The 8,659-nt window shown below is 33.6% G+C and overlaps 1 long non-coding RNA gene across 1 annotated transcript; it reads right to left on the bottom strand.

Annotated features, from left to right (window-relative positions):
- Positions 1-1,049: 1,049 nt before the first annotated feature.
- On the bottom strand, positions 1,050-7,235 carry LOC123670579. Its single transcript, XR_006745930.1, has 3 exons — positions 7,124-7,235; positions 6,667-6,668; positions 1,050-1,471 (listed from the first exon to the last, which is right to left on the bottom strand). It is a non-coding gene; the product is annotated as an uncharacterized LOC123670579 (long non-coding RNA).
- Positions 7,236-8,659: the final 1,424 nt, after the last annotated feature.

The raw sequence follows: 8,659 nt of genomic DNA, 5'->3' as shown, positions 1-8,659 counted from the left end.
GGCTCTAAAGGTACAAGCTAGATGTCCGGTTATTGAGAAAAAATAGACGGACATTTGCTTCGAATTACTTCCGTTATGAAAAGTTTGAATTTCGGTATCATTAAAAAAAATAAACTTTCCTCCACCTAATAATAGAGCTCTTATGTATCAATTCAAGTCCGATCAGGCAATGCGCAATCCAACCATCCCGAGAATCGCGAACCAGAAAAAAAACCACATATCCACCACAAAATCCTAGTCCTTATCGCCAAAAATAGAGCCGGCAACGGCGCATGAGCCTCATTATTGATTCATTCATGTCGAGGGTGGCGAACCTCACCCCTTCGGGGTCGCGGTACGCCTGCGCCTCCTCTTCCAATGGGGGAGATGTCGTGTGCGAGGGTTGAAAAAGCACCGGGCGAAAACTTCCCTTGCTTAGTGCTTCCGGTAAAATGGAAGAAGTTTCCGAATTTCGACGCTTTCTACTTAGGATTCACTTCGGAACTTCTTCAATGCGTCGTCGGGGGATGCTTCTTGCAGTTTTATCGACAGGGATGTGAATGTAAGGGTTGTGATGGATGTAGAGGAATGTCTGAGGGTGGTTAGAGTTGACATAATGAGCGTTGAAAAATTTTAGGGATGAATTGGACAATGTTACAAAAATTCTGCTCCCTCTACTATTTTATTTATTTATTTACTTCTTTATTCTTGACCTCTAATACAGTACAAGTACTGGTGACAAGGCCTATTTAACAATATACAAAAAAAAAATAATACTATAATATATAATATTCAAAACAACAACATAGTTAAACTAAACAAAATAAATCTTTCAGGTACAACTAAAGCTTAATATTAAAGTTTTTTTAGTTCTTATATACTTTATTTCTGGTGGTATTTGGTTAAATGCTTCTATTGCTCGGTAAATTGGGGAGTCCTGGGCTTTCCTTGTAAACCTGAGTTCACTTCTGATCGTACCTCTATCTCGGGTGTTATGACTATGCGCATCCTGTACTAGTGTATATCTATAATTTGACTTTATATAATTGTTCGTCATGCCATGAATCAGTTTAACTTGTTCCAATTTCTTTAGGTTATGAATGTCCAAAAGTTTAGTGTTCTTATAGAATATTGATGTAGGTGTTAACTTGCCATAGTTCAATAATATCTTTATAGTTCTATTTTGGAACACTTGTAGCCTTGTTAATAATGTATTTGATGCATTTCCCCAACAATTAATGAGGTACCTCAGTCTGGAGGAGATCAAGATGTGGTAGATCATTTTTTTGTGTTGTGTACTGAACATAAATGAGCATCTTCTCAGGGAACCCACCACAGGAGTTAACCTACGTATCATGTGTTCTATGTGTTTTTCCCAATTCAATCTTTCATCAATATACAACCCTAGATATTTGTGCTGTTTCACACGATCAAGTGAAATATCATCAAACTTGACTTGTATTTCATGGAATGGCTTGTTCTTCTGCCTTATCTAAGTATATATAAAACCGCTTGCACATATACGTCAAACTTTAAACGTAAAATCACAGCCCAAACGGGACCATCTAGAGCAAAAATGACAAGAATAAGACCCCCCTCAAAATCGTCTGGAGATCCCGGGAAAAATCCCAAACCTTCGATTCTCCCCGCGGTTTTCGAGTATACGGGGTGTTTCGGATCATTTTGACATTTCAAGTCCCATATTTCTGTGGTATCTGTGGACAATTTGGCTGTCAGTGTCATGTTAATAATAAATATTCCATTTCGATATATGAAAGTTCTTGAAAAAGTTTGCAGTTTCCAAAATTGTTATTCAATATTTAAATAAATGCCGACAGATAAAATGCAAAGTCTTCGGCGAATCAAAAATTCGATAGATATTTGTCAAGATTTGGAAATGAACATTTATATCATCGAATGCATTTTCCTCAATTTAGGTTTGTTTGAAGAGTTTGTATTATTTGGAATTAATTGGATGAATGTTACTTTATTTCAGGAATTTTTCGTTTATTTTCCACAATCTATAAAACTACATTTCCTTTCGTGAGAATTTGAATTTATTGCGACAGAAGATGGAACTACCAAAGAGAACAGAAGCTTCATTCATCAATTCAGTCTTGGATTGGAGTAAAAGTTATGCTACTTGCTACTATGAAACAGTATTAAACAGATAGAAAGACTCCTTATAGATAATTCACAATTGGCTTTATTACTGGAAAAAAAGAGCCAAGTTAGTCAGATAACAGTCAAAAGTTTCCATGAGTTTTTTGAATATCTAAAATATACACTTTTACGACAGAGGAGTGCAAAAATATAAGTGACCACTCCGTTTTTGAAGAATTTGAGTGCAGTGCTGTTGAATTTATAATGAATAAGTCAAATCTTTCATACTAATAATTTCAACTATATATAACCTGTTATATTATATTCCGCTCAACTGAAACATGTATTAATAAGCCTTGGAAATTAGAGACTCTCAAACTTATCACCTGATTTCTCAAAAAGGTTTCACCAAGATAAGATATTGTAGGTAATTGCTTATGAGGTAACATAGGCCATGGGTATTTGAAAGGCAAGTCTATTCATTATGTCTCTTTTTAGTTGGTTTATTATAGCTATACTGAATATTTCTAAAAATAACATTCACTTTAGATGTGAATTAATTAAATTTGGACTTATGCATCATATCATATATGACTATGAAATTGAGAAAGACATATTTTTCTAAATTCCATTATAAGTCTTTCGAATAGTACTTTGAAGATATTGATTTCAATGACGTATGGAATATATCAGTTGAAATACTAGTCAAAATGTTACGACAGAAATAAATTTTGAAGTATCATTCAGTATATGAAGAATTTAACATGGCAGTCACTTTCGAAATTGGTATCAATTTTCCAGCAATTCAATGAAGGTATAAAATACTTTAAAAAGCAACTATTTATTGAAAATTTCCATGTCATGAATGAATGATCAAATTTGTATAAAAATGTTGATACCTACCTATTTGTTCACTAAAGTTTCCAATCTTTTAATCGTTATAGGAATAGGTGCTATATGGCCATTTCAAAAATGCTATCCTACTGATTTATTCATTGCTTTTCATTTTGGTAAGAATTAAATTATTCATTGATTCAGATCCAAAGTTAACATTTGAAAAAATCAAGTCAATGTAGTTATTGACCCATATGGGTCAATAGTATTGGCCGATACAATTTTAGTACCGATTTCAAATACTCAGTTCCTTTTGACTGAAGTAAAAATTGAACAATGATCTTTGTATCTTGAAATGAGTTTTGCACTTTTCCAGTGTTCAACAATGAGATAATTATTAAATTGACTCAAGAAATTAACAGAGTATGCTATATCAGGACTAGTTAATACTGCTGAAGATATTAATAAACCTATTAATTTCTTATATGGTTCATCATTACAACTCTCTTTTGTTGAATCAAAATTCAATTTAGTTTTCACATGTTCACAATCAGACATGTTGAATTATTGCAATACATATTTGAAGAATATAATCGATAGCTTTACTACCTTTTCCATAATTTCTAGTAATATTCATCCCTAATCATTTTTTAGCTTCCCCTAATTTCTTTATCATAAAATTTTCTATCAGAAAATTCATTCAGAATTAACATTAGTTAAAACGAAAAAGTCATCCATGTACAATGCAACAATAGTAAGCAAGTTATTTTTTGATTTATGTAAATTCTATGATCAATTGTTGATCTTTTGAAACTTTTATCTATCAAAATTTTATTTACTATATAGGACATAAATTGCCCTGTTTAATTCACTTCTGAGTAAAACCCAGAGCCACAAGTCTCGTTCTATAACATAGCATCAATACAATCTTCAGATACTAAAAAACTCCTTAGTTCTTCAGGAATTTCCAATAGGTCCTTCAAATTGTTGCAATTATATTGTATTTCTTCATAAAATATGGAATAGAAGAATAATTTGCTGCCCAACTGAAAAATGTATTGATAAACCTTGGAAATGAGGGACTTCTTATAACCTGATTTCTCAGATATGGGTATCCGAAAGGTAGATCTATTATTCATTCTGCCTCTTTTCAGTTTGTTTATTACAGCTATACTGAATATTCCTAAAACAAAAATCTCACTGTAGGTCTTTTCATAGATCTTATCGAACGATTATGTAAATTCAATATTTGTCAAAACTGAAAATAAACATTGAATGCAATTTCTTTATTTCAGGTAGTATTTCTATTAATGAGTCAATTGAATAAATGTAACTTCATTTTAGGGCCCACAAGTAAATATCTAATGGAATGATAGCCCTTAAAATATATCTATTATTCATTTTGAATTGACTTACAAGAATATCAATATTTTCATCGGCAAGACATAAAACGACAAATTTTCTTTCAAAGTTGAAATTCAGAGAAAAATATGCTAATAATTGTCTATTGTAACTATTAAATAAACAAAAAAAAGGACCATAAAAAGGATTACAACTTAACTAACAAACATAAACTTTTTTTGTCAATTTTTCCCACCCAATCATCAATTAAATTTGGACTTATGCATCATACATGTCTCTATAAAGAAGAAATGTGCTAATTTAAAATCTTAATGTTGGGATTATATTATTATTCAATATTCTCTAAAAATTTTTTACAAACCTATAAGCATGAATACCTTTCTTGAAAGACTGACGCTCACATTTTGATTATTCATTTCTCCCAAATTCTTCAAAGAAAGAAATTGCCATTTCTGGAAAAATGAGATCTGAGAATTTGTTTGATATCGGTTATTTTTTATTCATTATTAAAGAATACAATATACGATTTATATTTCAACAAAATTTTAAGACATGCGTGTGACTGACAATTATGATCATAGAGAAATCTTTGTTTATGGTTATGACTGCGTTCGGCAAATCCACACTAGGGATGGGCAAAGGTCAGAAAACTATCGATAATCGATATCTATATATTGTATCGATATTTTCTGACACTATCGAAATATGTAAGAGTAAAATATCGGTATATGTTAGGGTTCTGATACCATGTAAGGGTGGATTGACAAATACAGGTATTTTGTACAGTTTAATCGTTAAGTATATTTGGCCAGCAGTTCTTACTTCAACAGTATATATCGCTGTGATATTTTGGTGTGAGAAAATTCTGTTGATTTGAATAAAGTTTTTCTATCATAGAGGATAATAATAAGATTCAGTAGTTTGCTTCCATTTTTATGGAGTATTTTGTCCTCCTGAACATTTATAGGGACATTGATGTTGACGAGGACGCCGTGATTACAAGGTTTTCAAAGGGTTCAAAGTTTTAAAGACCAAATTAGATTTTGTGATGTAGTTGCCAATTGTCTTCTTTTTTTCTTATTAAACAATGTAATTTTTTTTAAATTTCTACCTGAATGGTTGAAACCCTGATAAGTAAATAATGGTATTATAATACAACAAATACATAAGGGTACAACTTTTTTTGCGAAATTCGAGGCTTTATTGTAAAAAACTGGTTATACATTTATAATTCAAAGTATTGCCCATCGCTGGTCACTACTTTCTCCCATCTTTCGGACAGCGTACGAATTGAAAAAACTGGTCATCTTTTGAAGTGATCCACGAATCGATTCAAGTTTTTACTTCTTCATAAGATCGGAAGTGTTGGTCAGCCAGGCCGTGTGCTATTAATTGAAACAAGTGATAGTCCGTTGGAACAACGTCTGGAGAATACGTCGGGTAGGGTTGTGGGGTAGGAATTCCCATTTTAAAGTTTCCAAGTATATCTTGACTACTTTCGCAACATGGGGTCGAGCATTGTCATGCAGTAAAATCAATTCATCTTCTCTCTCGTTGTATTGCGACGGTTTGTTTTTCAATGCTCGGTACAAACGCATTAATTGCGTTCGATAACGATCGCCTGTGATTCTTTCAGTCATAATACACTACGCCGAGCTGGTCCCACCAAATACTGAGCATGACCTTAGAACCGTGAATATTCGGTTTGGCCGTCGATGTGGAAGCATTGTCAGGATATCCTCATGATTTTATGCGCTTGGGATTATCGTTATGAATCCATTTTTCGTCTCCAGTCCCAATCCGATGCAGAAACCCCTTCCGTCTTTGTCTTGCAAGCAGCTGTTCACAAGTAAATAAACGTCGTTCAAACACCTCGCGGCTTTAACTCGTACCGCACCCAATTTCCTTGTTTCTGAGTCATTCCTATGACTTTCAGGCGTTTTGAAATGGCTTTTAGTGACACTCCTATTGATCCTACAATTATTGTTGCGTTTGACATGAGTCTTGATCAATTATTGCCTCCAATTCTGCATCTTCAAAAAACTTCTCTCTTTCACCGCGATGCTGGTCTTCGACATCAAAATCACCATTCTTGAAGCGTTGAAACCACTCATCTATTTCTTTATTTATTTAATCAAACGGAACAAGCCATTTTACTGATGTACCAGAAAATAACTAAACCTAAACATAAACAATATCGTTGGTACGTTCTTCCACCAATATCGTTCTGACTATATATTTTAGTAGAAAATTGAAACCTCCCGCAAATGACGAGAATTTGGCTCGTAAGCTAACATGGTTGATCGTGAATAACTTTATGATGCAGACACAAATCGACTAACATGTCAATGGCATTATGTTCACAAATAGCTAAACTTATTGTATGACATCTACGATATATTTATTTCTACTACCACTTACCGTTACAGCCATCTATTGCAAAACGGCGGACGCAAAGTTGTACGCCTTATATAAATATTCATATGAATTTCTAAATATAAATATTTTTGAGAGGTAAGGCTTGATATCGGTATAATCTGGGATTTGGTCCCATAGAAATACTCGAAGCTCATAACGGCGACCTTGATTTGTCGTCATGGAAAGTTATTTGCATCAAATATTTTCATGTGAGCAAGGGCAAAAAGGTATGTTCTAGGAAAAAAAATCATATAGAATTCCACCCAAGAATCAGCATAGTATACCGAGTGAATCGTCTGAAATCAGCTAACGATACAAGGTTTCCGAAAAAAATCTTTTATTTTCTAGAGGGATACCCAGTGAAGGATCTACCGGCATAGTGACGGGGTCCAAGGGGCGGAGCCCCTTCGGCGAGCAGAGCGAGTACACATATATACAGTCTTGTCTACATTTATGCTCAGTCTGTTATAACGCAGCCAGTCAGAATAATAAAGCAGATCAGCATTGATAGTCGATTCCAGTTCCTCCAAAGATCTTTCTGAGTATATATAGTGTTAATTATCGAGAATTTGAATCGGAGGTTAAGAAAATTGAGATACTCAATTACTAATGAAACGAGGTTAGAGCGAAATAGGTCGACTGGCAAGGTAGAAGAGCAAAGGAGTCCTTGTCTCATGCTATATCCTTTTTAAGACATTACCGGAATCTGAGCGATAGCAATACCTGCATTTTATTTGTAATTTCATTAATATACACATGGAAGATAGCATTCAATACAAATAGGAAATGATACCCAAAATAAATGAAGTATTTGAAACTCTAATAAAATGTACCCTCGACCTATTAAATTCAAGACTCGAAGACCTCACTTTGACACACACATGTTGTTTGCAATAGCCACATATCTGAACCCTTGGTATGAAACAAAATTTGATTGAATTGATTGAAGAGATAAAGAATAGGTTGAATCCTAATCTATCAGTTCACTTGATGATGAAAACAAATCTGAAAATGAGACTTAAAAATTGGCGCTTCTGCAGTAAAACGGTCAAAGTTGGCTTCACCATAACCTGATTGATCTAGCAATATCAATAACAGTGTCCAAACAATTCTATAGGATATACTTTTCAATATAGCGACGATGACTATGATAATACCTCGTCATAATGACAAACGCCTCATATTGAAAGGATTTTTAGATAAAACGTATTCCCATCAGTCAAGATGCTTCATTTTTATGGAAAATCGCTAAAAAATTAAAATCTCTGAGCTCGATTGCCAGCCAATATTTGACACGTCCACCAAGCATTATTCAGTGGTGCTGGGCTTAATCTATGACCCATTGCGAAGTAGTTTTGAGATGAAGCTGCGTAGATTTTATTCATCAATGGCTTGAGAGGTATTATTCAGACTCTACGACAATAACAGTTAAAACGTTCAAACGTGGTAGAAAAGCCGATCTGGTCTCTTCAATTCGACAGTTGTTTCATCAAAAGAGACAACGAAATGATATTAAATGATCGTAAAATGAGGTTGCCTATAAGATAGAGGTTGAGTTAAAGATATCAGAAAGCTGTATTTTCACTATTTTGCAAATCAAAAGCAACAAGACATTGTAGCACTAATTCTTAGCTTAGATTATCAAGTGCTATCTACGCGATTAGACGAATAAAACAAATAGCAAAAACTGAAGCAGCCAAGATGACTTCCTTTAGCTATTTTCATAGTATCTTGAACTTTGCGATCTTTATCTGGGGAGATACCTCCGAAAGTAAAAGGAAATTCATAAAACAGAAAAAGACTCATCATTTCGACAATGGAAAAACAACCACCAAAGAAAATTACATAACGTCAGTTTCGATTGATTGCAGAATTTAGAAAAAACATCTTCAAATACAACAGAAGAAATTATCTTTCTTTCACTAAGACAATGTCTCTTGTCACAAATCGTTGAAAACCTTGG

This window comes from Harmonia axyridis, chromosome 1 (assembly GCF_914767665.1).
Source record: "Harmonia axyridis chromosome 1, icHarAxyr1.1, whole genome shotgun sequence".
Lineage (NCBI taxonomy): Eukaryota > Metazoa > Arthropoda > Insecta > Coleoptera > Coccinellidae > Harmonia > Harmonia axyridis.
Note: the sequence above shows the minus strand (reverse complement) of the source record. Positions and strands in the feature narration are given on the sequence as shown.